This window comes from Carlito syrichta, unplaced genomic scaffold, assembly GCF_000164805.1.
Source record: "Carlito syrichta isolate Samal-C Ts95f unplaced genomic scaffold, Tarsius_syrichta-2.0.1 Scaffold315108, whole genome shotgun sequence".
In the NCBI taxonomy this organism is placed as follows: domain Eukaryota; kingdom Metazoa; phylum Chordata; class Mammalia; order Primates; family Tarsiidae; genus Carlito; species Carlito syrichta.
In genome coordinates, this window is record NW_007259204.1 from 306,335 (window position 1) to 325,956 (window position 19,622).

At 34.4% G+C, this 19,622-nt stretch overlaps 1 protein-coding gene across 1 annotated transcript in view; it reads right to left on the bottom strand.

Annotated features, from left to right (window-relative positions):
• LOC103274897 (protein eyes shut homolog) overlaps window positions 1–19,622 on the bottom strand; it is an 872,098-nt gene that overhangs the window by 229,315 nt on the left and 623,161 nt on the right.

Below are 19,622 nucleotides of genomic sequence, written 5' to 3' on the forward strand. Positions count from 1 at the left end.
AGAGTCAGTTACAATCTATATAGTATAGATTTTTATATAAGACAATTGACTCATATAAAATAAGACTCTTGAGCCCAAGAGTTTGAGACCAGCATGGGCAACATAGCAAGACCTTGTCTCTACAAAATAAAAATAAAATATTAGCCAGGTATGGTGGTGCCTGCCTGTATTCCCAGCTACTCAGGAGGCTGAGGCAGAAGAATTTCCGGAGCGCCACTGCACTCCAGTCTAGGCGACAGAGTGAGACTCCAACTCAAATAAATAAATAAATAAATAAATAAATATCCATTCTTTATCTTTAAATCCATCATTAAACAAATCTGTTACCATATATCAATCATGCCAAAGGATAGTGATTCTGATTTAAAAGATGCACTATCAAATTTTATTTCAACTTGCAAACAATTTAATTGTGGACTTTCTTGTGGACTTAAATATAATTTTTTCTGCATAATAATTCTTGTCCTTAAAATGAGAAGAGTGAAGTAAAAGCTAATCTTTATGGATGTTACAGCTCAATTATTGTTGATAAGACTACAGCTAAAGGGGAAACAAAACATAAAATATTTTCCAGAATTAAGCATTGATTAGCAAGAAGAAAAGTGAAATATACAGCTTAAAATGTCCGATATTGAAGTTCTCTGCCATTTCCTTATTGTTGATAGCAGCAAACATTATAAAACTCAGATTTACCAGGCAAAATGTCATGCAGTTTGTCAAAATCAGTTTAGCTGAAATGAGGTTTGTTGCTTGCACAATCAACTTGTTAATTTGGCTGGCACTTATTCTACTGTTGTTGCATAAATCCTCAACTCTAAGCTACTGCATACATTTTAATTTCCTGGACATCAGCTTGGACAAAAAACATGTATTCATTTAAGTTATATTGTCGCTATGATGATTATTGTCATCACATTCTCCAATCTTTTTTTTTTTTTTAAGGTTTTGATTTATTTTAAAGTCAGTGTCAGGCATTGTGGCTCACAACTGTAATCCCAGCAATTTGGGAGGCTGATGTGGGAGGACTGCTTGAGCCCAGGAATTTGAGACTTGCCTGGGAAACATAGAAAGACCTAATATCTACAAAAAATTTAAAATAATTTGCCAGGCATGGCAGTGCATGCTTGTAGTCCCAGTTATTCGGGAGGCTGAGGCAGGAGGATCACCTGAGCTCAGGAGGTCCAGGCTGTGGTGAACTGCGATTGTGCCGCTGCACTCCAAACTGGGTAGCAGAGTGATACTCCCACTTAAAAAAAGTTAAAGTGAGAGTATACCACATTTCCACAAACAATCTTGATGTCTACTATCCTTTAACACATTCATAATTATAATTTTTGAAAAAATCCAATATTTCAGGTGAAGAAATTTAAAAAATATGACTTATTTTGGTTCTGAATATATTTAATGCTATGTTTGTTTTTGTCGTTATTAAAACAAACCATTGAAAACTCATTACAACTTTCTCTTCATTAAGAATTCAAAAAAACCAAAAAATTTGTGAGCATAAATTTTACACATTTTTAATGATAAGCAATACACACACACACAAGTGAATAAACGCTTGAGATTTAAAGGAAAAAAAACTTTTAGAGATTAGTATGGAATTTAGTACAAATTCAGCTCAATCTCACGTTGTAGAATTTAGACCTAAAAGAGGCTCAGGGAACATATTTAAACCTCCTATTTTCAAAAGAAGAAATAGGCTGACAGATCTGAGCTGATTTGATCAAAGAATCACACAGTGTTACATACAAAGACAAAGCAAGAACCCAGATCTATTCATGCCGAATGTTCCTTTTACCATATTTTAAGTGTATCACTTAAGGTTCCAAGCCATTATAAGGTATCTACTTTGGGTAATGTAAGAAGTTAGAGTGATTAATATCTATTCTCTACACTTAAGGGTTTAAGTCTGATTTAATTTTTTGCTAGGACAATTTCAAGAGTTAATATCAAAAATAAATTTTGCTCAAAATGCATTTTTTTTTAAGTTGGCGTCTCACTCTGTCGCCCATACTGGAGTGCAGTGGCCGCTCCCGGCCACCACAGCCTCGACCTGCTGGGCTCCGGCGATCCTTCCGCCTCAGCCTTCCAAGTAGCCAGAATTACAGGCATGCGCTACCACGCCCGGCTGATTTTTGATTTATTGTAGAGATGAGGTCTCGCTGCCCAGGCAGGTCTCGAACCCGTGGGCTCAGGCAATCCACTCACCTCAGCTTCCCAAAGGCACGGGATTACAGGCTAAGCCAACGAGCCCGGCAGGCAAAATGCATTTTAAAAATAAGTTAATGCATATGTTCACAGACTGGAAGGACAAAGGAGTTAGGGTGAACTTGGGTCTGATTGACTTAGGCCTACTCCCATGCCATCAAGTTTGTCTTTCCACAGCACAATATTTATCCTAAGATTGGCTCACTCAGTGGCTGCCAGAGGCCATCAGAATTATATTTTTTAGCTCTTATTCAATGGAAAAAATAATAAATACTTCTTTCCTAGAAGGCACCATCAAGCCACTTCTCTTACCTCATTGGTTTAAGGTGACTTTGCCTGCCCATTCCTGAACCAAGCCCTTCCAAGGGGAGTAGGTCAATACCTTGGCTTAGGTAGCCAGTGGGGAATAGATATTGCGGACTTAAATATCCATTATTAATGTATCAGTTTTTTTCTTAATTATGTAGTACTGGCTCCCATATATGAGGGAGGACTCCCCCCAAAAAGGGAATTATTTTTTTGAGGTTGAACCCCTTGTTTTACAGACTTCCCCCACAAGGCTAGTGATCTAGGAATGCATTGGCATCTGTGTACCAGTTAGCATGTTGTGAGAGTCTGAGTTCAGCTTCAGTGAATTTTATTTCAATATATTTGCTCACTTTATGATGGGTGATTTACATAAACAACCTGCCCATTCCACGCTAGGTGTTCAGCAATTTCTGACCAAAAATCACATGACACCCATTCCTAACCCTCCCTATTCATCTGATCTTTCCTGAACAACTTTTTTTGTTTCCCCAGATGAAAAGATCCTCAAAGGGAAATGTTGTACTGATGTGAAAGAGGTGAAACGAAAAACGGCAGATGCACCAAAAGGCACCAAAACTGACGAGTTCAAAAACTGTTTTGAGCATCGGAAAAGGTATCTCAATAGGTGTATTGCATCAAATGGTGAGTATTTTGAGGATGACTGAAGTTTAAACATATATGAGTAAATATACAATTTTTATTTTAAAAATTCTTAGGTTTTTTGTGTCTCCCCCTCATAAAATTCCTTTCAAAATACTTTGTCAATATGTATGTAAATTTGCCAAGGATTTAATTTTTAGGAGGAGAGTTTATCATTTTTCAAATATGACGCTGTCATTTTTATCTGTATGACTTTGGACGAGTTACTTAATTTCTATGTGTCTCAGTTTACTTATCAGTTTAATGGACATAATAACTTTTATCTCATGTATTTTTGAAGAAGAAATTAATAAATATAGTAAAGCGCTTAAAATGTGGCATGACATACAGCAAATTTTTTATCAATGTTATGTACAAGTATTATTATATTGTGGTTGTTGGTGTTGTTATTATTGCCTTATTACTAATAAGACAAAAACATAGAAGTTGTATTTTACACAAATATTTAAGAAAATATCTTTTTTCTTGCAGTTTGCATCAGATAGGAGTTAACGTCTGACGAAAAGTGAATGTTGTAAACAATAACTAAGAACTTTTTGATCTGCAGATTACTAACCATATTTTCTTTTTGTATTTCACCACCTCAATTAACTTCTTCTTATTTCCTCAATAAAGTGCTTTGATACCTCTCAAATTAGAAATGAGAACCATAGTAGAGGCAACACCCAGATCTCATCCATTATATGCATGGGATTACTGAACTATTCTGTCAACAAATTCATCAAGATTTACCATGTTGGCCTCTAGAGCCAATCTGAATATGAGAAAGATATATTTCCTGTTCTCTAGGACATAGGATGGCAAATGTTTTCTGTAAAAGATCAGATGGTAAATATTTTAAGCTATGTGGGTCATGGGGTCTTTAATTCAGCTATTAAACTCTACTTTTGTAGTGTGAAAAGCCATAGAGAATATGTAAATAAATGGACATGACTATGTTCCAATACAACTTCATTTAGCAAAAAGTCGGTGCAAAATTCTACGAAATGAGAGGACTTCCTGCTGTCTTCCCTTCAAAGGGTTAAACACTTAAACCTTATGGTTAAACAAGTATAAGGTCAAGAGTATTTACAAACTGGGAAATACTGGGGCACTAAAGAATGCTACATTCCCAGGTTGGATATTCTTTCATGTGGGAAGAGTTCGCTGGAAGTTAGTTGATTTCTTATCTTCAACCTGTCCCTCACTGCTCACTTGGGAAGAAGAGATTATTTATTTGACCTGTGAGTTTATGTATAGTCATTTCTTTTTCTTTCTCCCTCTCTCTGATGGCTCCAGGGATTAGAGTCTCTGTCTCTCCATAGTTTTGAAGGGGCAGGCTCTGTTTCTGGTCAGAAAGCCTGGACTAGTGCCAGTAGCCAGGTGATAAGTCTGATTCTCTGGATAGATATTGGCTACTCACTTGTCCTCAGATGCAAGCGATGTCCTAGTATTAGTTCAATTAGTAATAAAGGTGATGTATTGATCTCACACACTTTAACACTAGTGTATTTCTTTTTTATTTAAAACTTTAATGGAGAAGGGAGGTATTACTTATTAGGTGATTTTATAAAATTCTGACATCTATTGCCTTATTTGTAGCATATATACATTGATGACAATTTTGCAGATGTTTTTTGGTGTAGCCAGTGCCCATGACTTTGGTCATTAAGTTTTAATATGTAGAAAAAATAATTTTGACCTTGGTGGGTGACAGAGACTAAAATGAACCATGAAGTGTTTTTCAATGACCTTTTTACTGTTATGACTTAGGCAGGAATTGTTAAACCTTGAGTGAAAACCACATGATATTTCCAACACATTGGAGCTTAAGATGGACCACTCTCCTGTACCTGAGGGAATGACATGAAGGCTTCTCCTACTTGAAGCAAAAAGGATTGCCTTTAGTTTTAGGTAGACTATGAACGCCTTCCCCAAATGCTGACTGTGCACAGGTCTGGTAAGAAATATCAGACTGTGCTGATTCAGCAAAGTGATGGGATCCTGCAAAGTTTGCCTCTCTACAAAGGGTACAGGAGCCAACAGGTGGCCACTGCAGGATTCAATAAAAATGCTGCTCATGAATGTCAGGAGGTAAAATCATGGCCTGGTTGGCTTGAGCAAAAGGCCCATTCCGGCGCTTTAATTGGCTTGGCCAGCCTTGGGTGAAGGCTGCCGTGGTTTGCCATTAAACTACTTGGTTTTGTTTACACAGTCATGGTCAAGGCCAAGGTATGGTTGTAGGAAAAGGAGAGTATCCACACAGGCTTTAGTCATTCATGAGCAGCATAATGCTTATTACTTTAAATTACGAGAGGAATTATTTCTGCAGATGCTCTAGCTAGGATTTAGTTTTAAGTCATCTGTGCTTAGACCAGATAGCAGCATTAGATCAAGTGCCCCAAAGTCCATCGGGCATTTAGGATCAAGGAAAATTCATGAGGCTTGTCCTCAGGGTTAAGAGCCATAAAACTCTTTAAAGAGTAAGTAAATTGCAGAGATATCAAAGGTAAGAGATACAGCACATCTTCAAGGACATTTGTGGAATTAGGACCTTGAGGAAGGAGAAGGAAGCCAGGCAGAACAAGCATAGATCAAGGCCTGACCTGAGTCACACATTCTATTCTGATAAGGGAATATCCACTAGAAGTGAATTTTAAGCAAAAATGTGAGGGGGGGGGGAATATTTTGTTTGAACGGCGGATGCTTTGGTAGATTCAGGACGTGCTGGTGTAGGAATATGAAGGAAAAACAATAATTTGGGCCAGAAGGCAGAAGGAAAGAAAGTGCTGAGATCCAGGAAAGAAAATACTGCCTCTGCTGTGTTAGAGATGGTAAGTGGCCAGGTTAAATTGCTAAGCACTTGGCTGGATGGACTTATAAAAAGGAGAAGACTAGGAACACGTTAGACAAACTTGTCAGGTCAAGGAAAGACAGGCAGTGCTTTGAGGGGTATGTGGCAGAAAACTTGGTTTCCTCTAAGTCATGTACTTGAGGGGCAGGAATTTGAGTAACAACAGGTTTAGTTCAAAACCACTATGAGGATAATTCTCAAAGGAAGATATTGAAGAAATTTCCAAAGGAATTATATTCAAAGAAAGAGACATTAACGACAGTCATTATGTTATTAGATTGTCTATGTATTTATTTGCTTTTATACTCAATAGGAAAAGAGAAACTGCATGAGTATTCATTGATAAAAACTGAGGTGGTGAAAAACATTCTTTGTTGAGTTGCTCCTCTTTTCAACCCTAATACCCATCAGTGTCCTGATTACAGGGCTCTAGCAGAAATTCAGAGAATGTTTCCTATTTTTGTCTATTTATTTTACTTTAAAAAAATCCTCTCATTGACTCCAAATTGGTAGCAACCAAATGAAGCATATCCTTTATAAGATCAAGGATGCTGTTAGCAAATTCCTCCAAAACAAAGAACTTCAGACAAATTGAACTTCTTATAATGAATCTGAAAGCAAATATGTATTAATTAGGTCTCAGTGTTGTTGAAGCAGACTATTGCCAATGTTTACTATTCATTAATTCATTAGTAACCACATATTTATGTGTCCGAATTATAATTGTATAAATACTGAGGATTCATATTTAAAGATATTTAGCAAACACAGGAAGAATTCAAAAGAAAATAGACAAAAGGAAATTATACTCTGGTTTTAAAACTATTTGTAAAAATTGTCTTTCTACCATAACCTTTTATTGTAATTAAACATAATTAAGGATAGTTATGGATAATCTCAACATTCTGTGATTACTGTTTTATAATCTTAGAAATAAAAATATTAAGTACTTAATTCCTGGAACTTAAACTGTATTGTGATATGGACAGTTATGCTTCAGTTGGCTGGAAGTAAAGGGGGAATGCAGTGATTTCTGTGGCTTTGTGAAAGTCATATCACAGTCAATTCCATAATATTTTGGTTTTGAAAGATAACCACTATGAGAGAATCAAAATATGCTTCTGTATCTTGGATCATCTCAGAGTTGCTTGAGAATATTTATCAGATGACAGACTGCTATGATACACTAACAAGGTCCCCCCAGATTTCAAGATACTATGAATAATATGTCTAAATAGAAAGCATTTTGTTAGTTTTAACATCTTCATGTTCTATATTAGTAGTTATCAAAGTTGTTAATTTAGCATACTGCTAAGTAGAAAGGGGCACGATTATTACACTTGATGAATTGCTTGCACATTCACAGAGCAGCAGGCATGTGGTCTGTATGTTAAAAATATGAACTCCAACCAGAAACTGCCCCTGGATCTATTTCTAAGGAAAACTACCCATGGGCCCCAAATGATCAATTCTGGAACGAATCGAAGGTCAACTTAGAATAATATAGAATCATGGGTCTCCAAGGAACCCTAAAGGGTCATCTAATTCAATTCGTGGCTGCCTTCACATAAATCATCCTGGTTTAATGAATGCTAGCAAGCTTATAAGAGAGCTATCTGGGCAAGGAAATGACCACACTCCTAGGAGGTGAAATCTTCTTTTACATCAAGCCTACAACTATTCTACAGCAATTTACACTAATTTATTATTTTTCCTGTTAATACACTGGAGGATATAGGTCACTATAATAAATTACAAAGCTGGGATAATCAGTCTAGTTATTTCGGAACATTTGTTCCAAGGTTTCTTTCTCATACTCCATTATAGTACAACTAAAGAGTAACGCAAAGATAGGTTTCTTTAGACTTTATCATTAAAAAAATCAGTTAGCATTTGTGTATAATCTAGTCTACAGTGATTTATGGACAATTAAGCAAGAGAGGTAGTTTCAAGTCCCTTTTTTATGTTAAGCAAACATAAAATTTAAAAAAACCCTTGAGGGTGGGATCACATGAATGATATCACTTTATATAACAGTTTATTATGGCCAGAATGTATGTTACAGTATGAACTACTTATTTTTAACTTGACATCATATAAAAATAGAAAACTCAAAAAGAGAATAAAAGAAAAAAGCAAAAACTGTGATATATGAATCCTTGAGAAATATAATGCTGTAGAAAACTAAAACCATGCATATTCTAATTGAATAATTCCCTTATTACTGCAGAAATTGAACAATAAGCATAATTTTTGGAATTAACATCTATTCAAAATGAATATTAAAATATCACTTATAGTTCCTAACTAAATTGCCAATCATCTCAATATAAATATGTCAGTACTAACGGAAGAGAACAAACTGATGTTAATCCTTATCTTTTTCATTTCCTGTTTTGAAAATATAAGGATGTATTAAATATGGGCTACTATAATTCTTACAATTTTATAATTTTTATTTTAATATTCTTATTTGTACTTTCCAACGAGTAGATATATGTGTGCATATAAATTATTATTTAAAACTGTATAATATACCTCTGTACTAGATTGTAAAGTTGTAACTACAGTATAATAATAATTTTATATTTTCATCAGTGCATTTTTTTTAGTAATTACAAGGTGTAAATTCTGGGAATCAAAACAAAGAGAGACATAAAAGTAGTTCTAGGCCTCAAGGGATATGAGCATTAAGTCATACCTCAGTTTTTTAGAATAAATTGTACAAAATCTAAATCTGTTGTCATAAATGAACCCAGATCCCAACTGAACAAAATACCTCAAACCACCAGATGGCAACATGGGATTTGCTAAATTTAATTACCCTTGTTATCTCCAGGTTAAACCCAATTATCTGTTTAAAAAGTATGTGTTTATGACAGTCAGGAAAAAACATAATAATTTGGTCATACTAAATTCAATCTGGCTTTAAATAAATGCAATTGTAAAACTATTTGACCTTTTCTAGAAAAGAAAATATGACAATAGAATGGGAGATCTTTAGATAACACAATATTTCTTTAAATAATCTCTCTAAAAATTCAAAATCTTAATCTATTCCAGAGAAATTTTCGAATCTCCTTATTTGACCAAGTCCTAAGGTAAAGGTATGAAGTAAAGCAATGCGCAAGTATTGTTGCTTAGGTCAGCCAAGCCAGGGCTTCAGAATCTTCCAAATATCACAGTTATACAATGATGTGCTGAGTGATGAGTTCTCACCTCTTACCTAGAAAACGTTCATAAAATCCAAAACGGAAATAAACATTTACCAAGTTCTACTGTGATTAGCAGCCTTAATTACTTTGAATGTGAAGTACATGTTTACAGGCAAAATCCTATTGTGGCACACCTCAGGTTACTTTGTTGTAACAGATTACTATTATGAATAAATTAAAGAAATGAATATTCACTATCTATTAAGTATAAGGCACTATGCTATATACAATTGAAAAATAGATTGTTGACCAAGAAAGGATTGCAGAGCCAAGTCTGGGAAAACTCTCATATATAAATGACTTTAGAGCAAGGAATACTGATAATAATGGCAATAAAAATAAAACAGAGTAGATGAGTTGATTCTAGAAATAAATATTATATCACCTGTGGGAGGTAGCCTCTTTTTATCATATTTGTATTTATTATGACTAATTAAGTCACAGACAAGCATGCTGATTTCTTAAGACTGAACTGTAATCATTTAGTACATTCCTTGTTCTGTTTATGCCACAATTATATGAAAATCTTTTGGTCTCACTTATTATAATCATGAAAAAAATAATTTTTAAAGATATGGCAAATGAACTGCTTAACAATTCTTTGGCAAATAGGTAATCTTAGTAGAGGAAATGTGTAGATAGCATGTAAAAGCTACAAACCTTTGTCATTGTGTCCATGGAGAAGTATACAGATTTTGAAATTATGTTTCAGATATTAAACTTTCTGTGTTTCTTTGTAATTGGAGGTTAAAACCCAGAGTTTTTGGAAGTAACAAGCTAATAATACTCATAAAGTGATTTGTATGGTGCCAGGCACATAGTAAAACTTTAGGAATTATTTTCTATTTTAAACCTATTTCTATATGATCTGATACTTTAATTTGTTTCTCAGCATAGAAGAGCACATTTTTCATTATGTTATGGTAATGCTATGAAGCTTTAGTTAGAGGAATGATAAAAGAAAATGCTGCTTCATAGGAAAACAAAAAGACTGTGAAGAACTCAGCTTTCTGTGCTTTAATTTTCTGTGCTTACATATTGCTTGTTTATAAAGAGATTTATACAGAAAGAGATTAGAAACTTGCAATATAATATGTTCACAGGTTTTACTGAAATTTAGAATATATTATTGTATATAGACCATGGAAATATAAAGTTTGACATTAAAATACTTTTTGCTAAGTGGATTTTAGCTGTGGCTAAGGGGTTTTCAAATTTAAATTTATAAAACCCTAGTCTCTAGTGGTCAGATAATTGAGCAGTTTAAAAAATATATATGTGTGATTTGTGTGTGTGTGTGTGTGTGTGTGTGTTGACCATACATATAACTATGCATATAATTTCAAAATTTAGTAAATCCATTTATAATTTATCCAAAATAGAAAAAAAATGCTGATATTGGAAATATAAAAATCTACTATAAAAGTTTTAATACAAAATCTACTCACTTCTTATTTTTGTTTTAGGTACTTAATGAAATGTGTTTTCTATCATCTTAGATTGATAGGGTACTATCACTTAACAAATTACTATTCTTGTGTCTTTTAAAAATTCAGTGGGTAATAAGACTTAATATGAGCCATTTGTGTCCTCAATACAATTTTCAGGAATTGGCACCTAACATTAAATATTTTTATGTACTTCTGGTTCCCCATGGTGTAGCACTTGAGAAAGGCTGTCTCCTTCTGGATTCACGATTGATCTCTGGGGAACACATGGGCCATGAAGAGGTTTCACTGATGAGTAACATAATGATAGTGACTCTAGCACACTTTGGCACAATATTAGAAGGCCGTCTTCCAGCAAAGCAATTAATGTCAGAACTAATTTAGTTCTCAGAGAATTGTATTATTTATTAGAATATTTATTCATTTTTTTAGAAACTCTATCCTTCTATAGTATGAACTGCAATTGTGAATTCAGCAGTGAACACTAATTATCCTTCCTTCCCATGGAAGTGGGAACCTGGGGTTCAGGCTGAATCACAGTATGGGGATCATGGGTCAGGCAAGTGATGTGGACCAAACCCCCAAAATAAAGGGAAGCATGGGGAACTCGAAAACACTCCCTGCTAGAAGTTAGAAGGCAGCCTAGGCAGAGACCTTTAATCATGTATTTGCCTCTCAATGCTAAGTAGGGCAAAACAGGGCATCAATTGTATATGGGGATTGCAAGAGGCTCTTTCAGTTTTTGAGACTAGTTATTAGCCCATTGAAAGTGGACTGGATAAAGAAAATGTGATATATATATATATATATATATATATACACACACACATAGTGGACTACTACTCAGCATAAAGAACAAAATCATGTCCTCGGTAGCAACGTGGATACAGCTGGAGACCATCTTTCTAAGTGAACCATCACATAAACGAAAAACTGAATGCTGCATGTTCTCACTCCTAAGTGGACACTTAACATTGGGCACACATGGGCACAAATACAGGAAGAACAGATGCTGGGCACTGCTGAACAAAAGAAGGAGAGAAGGGGATAAGAGATACAGAATCACCCATTGGGTACCATGTCCACTCCAAAGAAGGGTGAGAGATTTCTAGAAGCCCAAGCCTTGATGCAATATACTTATATAGCAAATCTTCACATGTGCTCCGTGACTATAAAACAACTTTAAAAAAGTTAAAAAATAAGAAAAGAAGGAAAAGGGGGAAAAAAAAGAGATGATAAAAAAGAAGTAGATGAGAAGGAGGGGAAAAAGAAAGAGGAGATTATCATCCTACATAACAATATAATACAGTAAAACTGAAGATTAATGGGCTAATGTTAATAAATTCTGAGCACCTACCATGTGCCAAGCACAATACCTGTGCTTTGCAAATATCTTCTCTTAGTGACTAAATGGTTGTGAAAAATGTCATGATGGCAGAAAAACAGAAGGTAATAACTAACTGCCTAATCTTATCACACAAATTAATAATTTACAATACACGTAGAAAGTGATATTCCCCCTAGATAACAAAGGCAAATTCTTATAATTCAGAACCCAAATACTTATGCTTTTAATTGCATTCTGATTAATGAGTACAGAAACCTCTGCTGTGTGTTACATGTCTTTCTAGCATTTGAATCAAGATGTGAATGCTTCAAGTCAGAAGATTACAAGGAATATTAATTCAAGGCCTTTTTAAAATTCAACACAGTGCAATAAAATGTGTAGTATTACTAGAAATGAAGTCACTAGACAGATGAAAGATTTATAAATATTGAAAAAGCAACAGTATTTCTTAAGGTTTTTTTTTTTAGAATGTTAATGAATAAAATGTTGGGAACTGAGATTAGACTTAGTGTTAGTACCACAGTCAGATAGACAGTGCTTATATACGTATAAGATTATAAATGTATCGTTTTTTTTTTGAGTTGGAGTCTCACTCTGTCACTCGGCCACTGCAGCCTCGACCTGCTGGGCTCCGGCGATCCTTCCATCTCAGCCTTCCAAGTAGCTGGAACTACAGGCGAGTGCTACCATGCCCAGTTAATTTTTTAAAATTTATTGTAGAGATGAGGTCTCGCCAAGTTGCCCAGGTGGGTCTTGAACCCGTGGGCTCAGGCAATCTACTCACCTCACCTCCCAAAGCGCTGGGATTACAGGCTGAGCCACCAAGCCCGGCCTACAAATGTATCTTAAAACTTCTGTAAACAGCATCATTTTTTATTAAGTAAAAAATTGTTTTAATTGTGCATATGTGGTGAAACTATTAAAAAAGAGGGTAACTTTAAACCATCTCAACAAAGCAAACATCAAAACCAATAGACAATTTTAAGTTATAAAAATTTTACAAGATCTATAGAAATTCACTAATTTCCTTTCCCATTGAACTAATTATTTAGTAGGTTGAAATGACCACCCTTAACTAGTGCTTAGAGTGAAGGAGTAGGATGAATAATAATGCCCGTCAGAAAATCATCAAATATGAAGACGCTTTTCAAGGGACCTCTGTCATTGTTTAGAAACAAGTATTTCCACAAACTCACAAGGCAATTTAAGTGTTTAACTTAATTTCAGAAAGAGGATTATGTTTCAACATACAGCTTTGTTTTCCTGAAAAGAGAAGGAAATAAACCACAATTTCTTAAGTAACTATTGAATATTTCAGACAGAATCTTTTATCTTGCAAAAAATCTTTAAACTATCCAAAAGATATATTTACCTGATGGAAATTGGATTTGTGCAATTATCATCTCCTTGAGTGTAAGAATGACTTCAACCCGGTTAGTTATTTTCAAATTTCAGGAATATTATAATTGATACCACAGAATAATATGACATTTTTTGCTATTGTTATTTAAACTTTATGCAAATAATAGTAAATAACAAATATTTTCTTCTGCCTCTTTGTGCCAGTACCTGTCTAAATACTTTCTGACAAGCTTCATATTTAATGGCTAAATTTAATATTTATAAACTATCCCATCAGGTAAGTACTATTGTCCTCTATTTACAGATGAGGAAACAGAGACTTAGAGAATACCACAATGTGTGGCCTGAAATAACATGCATAGTGTTGCAAAGACATAATTCATAAGCATAGTTATATTCTTAAACCCAAATAAGCTGTAATATGTAGGTGAATCTGTACTGCAGATTTTTGCTAAAAGGAAACCATAAGTAAGCATTCTTACTTAATCATTAAACATACACTTATATAACACATATTAATTCTTATTCTAAGTACTTTACATCGGTTAACTCATTTAATGCCAAGAGGCTAAACTCACAGAACTTCAGGTCTGGAGTATACAGCACCCTTATTTTACAAGTAAGAACACTGTTGGCAAGAGAAGACAAGCAACACTCAGAAAAGACTATTAACTTTGATATTTGAGAGCCACTAACATTTTCGTGTTACTTGTTTTATTATACATATAACACACACTTTTAAAAAAATTAACGCACCAGTGTATTAGTTACATAAAGAGAGTGTTATTCCTATATCAGAAATGAGAAAACGGATGCACTGTCAAATATTCATAAATATAATTAGTAATAGGATCAATTTTTAAAGTCCTCATATTCATAATCCAAATCTTAATGATCTCTGCTAAGAACGTTTTTAGATACCCATTTATATTTGTTCAAAATTGTATTTCATCGCCATTTTTAAGCTCCTGTTGTATGCCTAACACTGTGTTAGACACCTGGAACACAAAGATAAAAATGTCCCTTTGCTTACACGTGGAGATATCTGAAGACTCAGTGCACACCTGTCCTTGTGTTCCTTTCTATTTTGCATTTGTCATGGGCAAGTATGTCCTGGTTTGGGTAATAGATTCTATTTTACCCTACCAAAAGGTTCTAGAATTTAATCATGACAAAACAAAGAATTACTCAACTTCTAAAATACTAGTGGGAAGAATATGCAAGATGCCAAAGTGTATGGGGAAGAACAATAAGCTCTACCCAGCTCTAAAGCTGGGATGGAGCCTGACAAACAGAATGGAGACCCATCAGGTGGGCTAAAGTGATGACAGACGTGGAAAAGTGACCTAGAGAAAGGCAAATAAATCAGTGCAACCTGTGTATAGCAGAGATCGGTCAGAAGAAGAGACCAATTTGGGTCAACTTGAATTTTTCAGTGAATGCCTGCCGTGCTCCCAGCACAGTGCTAAGGGCTGAGGACACAATGATGAAATGGAGAGAACTTCCATACTTCTGTTAATGTCATAATGTGAGCAAATCAAAGTATTGAAAGGACACTGCACAGAAAATATTGTAAAATAAAATAGAACACCTGGAGCTTAAGTTGTAATTGCTTAAGTTGTAATTCTTAAGTTGTAATTGCTATTAAAAAAATTTACTATGCTAATTCACCTATGCCTAGAGGACTACTTAGAGCAATGGAGGAGAACAATGAGAAGAGGCATTTCTTTCTTTTTGTTTGCATTTTTTCTGATTTAGAAGGCTTTATTACTTAATAATAAACAGCTAATAAAGTAGCAAACTACAGCAGGCATGATTCTAAACAAGAAGGAATATAAAAGCCAAGTAGCAGAGCTGCAAATCAAAATAATTAAATATAAGAAATTGTCTAGAGGGAATTTCCAGAAACCCATAAAATGGGGGAAAATCTGCTCACAGCTAGAAAAGGGAGGCAGGATTATAAATAAGAACAAGCAAAAGCCAAACTATTGACTAAATTGCAAGAAAATAAAAGACCAGAACTAAAAATGAAAAGTTACTTTATGATAGAACTGTAGAACATTTGGCTAAATTAAACAATGCTACCTCTAAAGGAAACTTTATTAAGTACTTTGTACATAGATAATAGTTTTTCATAATCTTTTCTAAACTCTCATAGTCTTTCTTTATCAATAAATCCCCTTTAATTACCCCAGAGTTTCAGCTTCCCCTTGTGAAATTATTTACGAGGCTAGGTTCTTTATTTCATTGTATTCTATCTTCACTGAATTAAGTCTCAACATTCAGACAAGAGTCAAGTTCACAACAGGGGTGACTATAAGAATTTCCTGCCTCTACACTTGATAATCTAGGAGTAATATTTCTCCTCAATTAATATCTGCCAAGAGGCATTAGGATAAAAGTAGATTTTGCCTTCTTTCTCGAACCACCTTCTTCACAACACATGGGGTCCATGATCAGAACCAGGATATTCAGGATGTTCAGTGAGTCAGCTAGTCCCGAAATAAAGTTTTGTTTCAGTTTATTTTGTAAGGTGCATGCGTGACCGTGAGCATCTTCACTGGACTATAGTAGAGTTAGATAATTGTCTTATTCCACAGTGCTAGGAAAGCTCATGTGTAACAAAGATGATTCCCTGAATTCTATGCAAAAAATTCAACTTCAGAATTGAATCTATTTCTGTCCATTCTAGCTTCACTGTCCCAGGAAGAAAAATTGCCTCTCTCTTAGTCTCTTGGGACTAATTTCACTGTCCATCTTTCATCAACCATTTTCCACAGAGCATCTATAACGATTTATATATTTTTAATATATTCTGAGTATGACACTCACTTGATTAAAATCTTCATGAGTTCATTCTTCTTTATAGAATCAGATCGACGTTCACCACCTAGTTTCTCCGAGACATCTTTCCTGATTTTCCAGCCAAAAGGCATTGCTCCTGGGACTGTATTCACATTTTCTCTACTGTTTAACACCTAGTTGTGTAATTTTTTGTTTCTCTCACTGTTCTTTTTTCCGCCACCATATTGCAATTTTCTAATATCTGCTGTTTTCTCTCACACTTAGCACTTAATGGCACCTAGATGGATTGTTATGAGTTCAATGCATGAATGAGTGAATGAGTGAGTGAGCAAGTGGGTGAGTGGGAACACCTGCCCCTGACAATGGCTTGGTTCTGCATACAATCCTCAATCTTTTCATATTTCTCAATCCACTTAGTGTAACAGCAGATTGGAAAAAGCCATTACCCTTAAGATTGAGATATGTAGTCTTAAATGACGATATCATTTTGTACCTCTTGAATGTCACATTCTTTGACTCTCTGGGCCTGCTTTCTAACCTACAAAATGAACAGTTTCCTTATAGAAGAGTTATAGGCATCAAATATGGTTAGTGTGCTGATAATTTAGGTAAATATGCCAGTCTCTAAAGTATCAGTGTTAATTATCCTGCTCCTCTTTAAAAACTGGTAAACCCTTATGTGATTTATGAGGCATGGTCATAAATTATTGTCACGTGTAAGATAGCAGAAGTAGCCTACTTCTCTCAATACACTGAGAAAATTTTTATATTATTTTAATGCTGAGATAACAAAGAACCAATTTTCCAGAAATCCTATTCACTCTAGCTGGGGCCAAAGCTGGTCATGTGTGATACAATACATGTACATGGGAATGTACTTTCCATGAAGCCAGGAGTTCCAGGCCAGACAACAACTGGGCAGCTTTCTTAGGTTCTATCTCTACACTGGCTTTTCCTGTGTATACCTTGTAGTCACATATCCTAAGACCACAATCTAAGTGAGGGTGTCAGCTTGGGTTTGGAAGGTGAGAATAACTTAGTATCACCTGTCTTTCAATAGCCAAGATAGTTGGATCTTGAATTAGGGCTTAGAGAAACTAAACGGTTTGGTTAGACTGAAATGGAAGCTAAAGGGCATTCCAGGCCAGAAGTACTCTCTAAAGAATACTACCAATAGAAAAAACAATCAAGAGGAAATTGAGCAAACTAGATATCTGTTATGCTTGGTGGCTTTGGCATTCCTTTCTTGCTTTGTATAGCTGCATGATGGCTTTTGCTGAGAAGAGAAAATAGCATAATTCACTAAGTCAATTTGCACAAAATGAAGTGAGCAGTGTAGACAAGGCATCGATAGAGTCAGGTATTAAAACTTTTCTTTTCCTTAGCTATCCTTTTGCTATTGTGTCTTGTATTTTCTATTTATTTTGTATGCCATGAATCATTAATGGTTCTCTAATTTAATTAATATACAAGTCTAAATACATCTGCCATTTCAATGAATTTGATTGAATTTCCATTGGAAGATTTAATAATTTGTTTTATACATTTTCAGCGATATTAGATTTTTATTTTCTTTCCTTTAAGTACACTGTTTTGAAAATGTGTCATGCTGAAAAACACATATAAAGTGCTGTTCTTTTAAAAGTATATTCTGTATATTAAAGAATTTTTTTATCTAGAAGAGGCAACATTTGCTTTCATCAGTTAACATAAATTCACTTATTTATTTAACATTAATTTTAATCAAGGCATGCAAAGTTAATAAAATATGGACTTTGAGGATAAGGTGTTCACATCCAGGAAAGCATAAATAATTTCAGTAGTGAATTTCTGATTCATCTTTTACTTTCTTAACATGATACCATGAGATGTTAACAAATCTAAAACTTTAGTAAAAAAAAATTATTTGCTTAGTATTGAGAGTGTAGTAGCATGGGATGAGGATGGGAACAACAGAAAACTGGGCACTCCTAAAATGGCAGAGAGGTAAGGACTGAAAATCCTCCACTGGATGCTATGTTCACCAACTGGGTGACATACTATTCTTACGTCACTATACTGCACATGTGCCCACCGAATCAGAATAGAAAATCTTAAAAAATAATAATAATGTAGTAGCATGGGGATTTTGATTTGATGATTAGGACTGAATTATAATTTCTGTGATGAAAATCCAAAAATAACTCTTATGTTTCTCTTGCCCTTTATCCAGTACCTGCAAATAAATAGTGACCTTACTTGATATTTTTATTACAAATCTAGAAGTTTATTTTTAAGGCACAAAGGCTCCATCTTAATTTCCTTTCCTCATCCCATTGATGGCATGAAAAATGTCTTTGTGTCTAAGTCGTTTTATAATTTTTGTTGTCATTGCCTCACTCTATTATATAAAGTGATGTTAATTCTAAGTATAGCTCTCTTCTTAAATGAATAGAGTGAGTTCAGTCTTGTTTGTTTCTCCCTCCTAGTTTGCCATCAATTATATATTTTCTTTTGTCATTGTTCTTTGAGAAATCACTCAAAAAAAAACATTTTGAATATCTATTGTTCTTTTAGTTGCAGTTTTCAGAGAAATTATAATGTTAAATGTTACAATTACAAGCTTTAATAACGTCAAGTGCATTTTTAAAATTTTGTGGATGATAATCATTTTCTTTTAAAATTATGCCACATGATTATTAGTTTCAAGTTCTTAGTTCCAAAACCAATACGTTTTTGTCCTGGATTGAATGCTCTATTTTACAAATTATAAAGTTGTCTACATAGCTTAGTAATTTTCTGTTTGTTGTATATTCCAAAGTATTTGTAACCTTATAGAAATAATAAATTATGGAAGTAAGTACGTTTTATGATGTCTAATAATTGTAATTTCATAATTTATCTTCACCTTCACTAAATTCTGAGTGAAACCTTAAATCTTAGTTCAATCCATGTCAGATGTAGTAGCAGACACAATGAGAGTCTAAGAGAATCTCTGCCCTCCAGGGTTATTATTGATTTAGGGAGCACATACTATAAGAAATTATTCTATTTGCGTATGGTGTAACATAAAGTATAGCATTTTGTCTATGATTGCTTTGCAAACTCAGAGAAGGCTGAGGACTTACATAGTCAAGAAGGGCTTCTGACTGTAATGTTTGAGCCAATTTTTAAAAAAGTATTCAGCCTTCAAAATACATAATTATCCTTATACATTTAGCTGGTATTCTGTCTGTAGAAGAATAGATACAATCTGGATATGTTAAACAGCTGAGGGTTTTCAGAATGCAAATCCATGCATGCTGAAAAACCTGAGCCCAAAAGCAAATGGGCACAGTGTGATTGCAAGAACAAGGAACCCACTGACAAGAGTGAGGTTATCAAAAGGGTAGGGGAAGGGATTCATAGAAGAATAAAAGAAAAGTAAAGAGTAGAAGTGTTACATTAGGAAC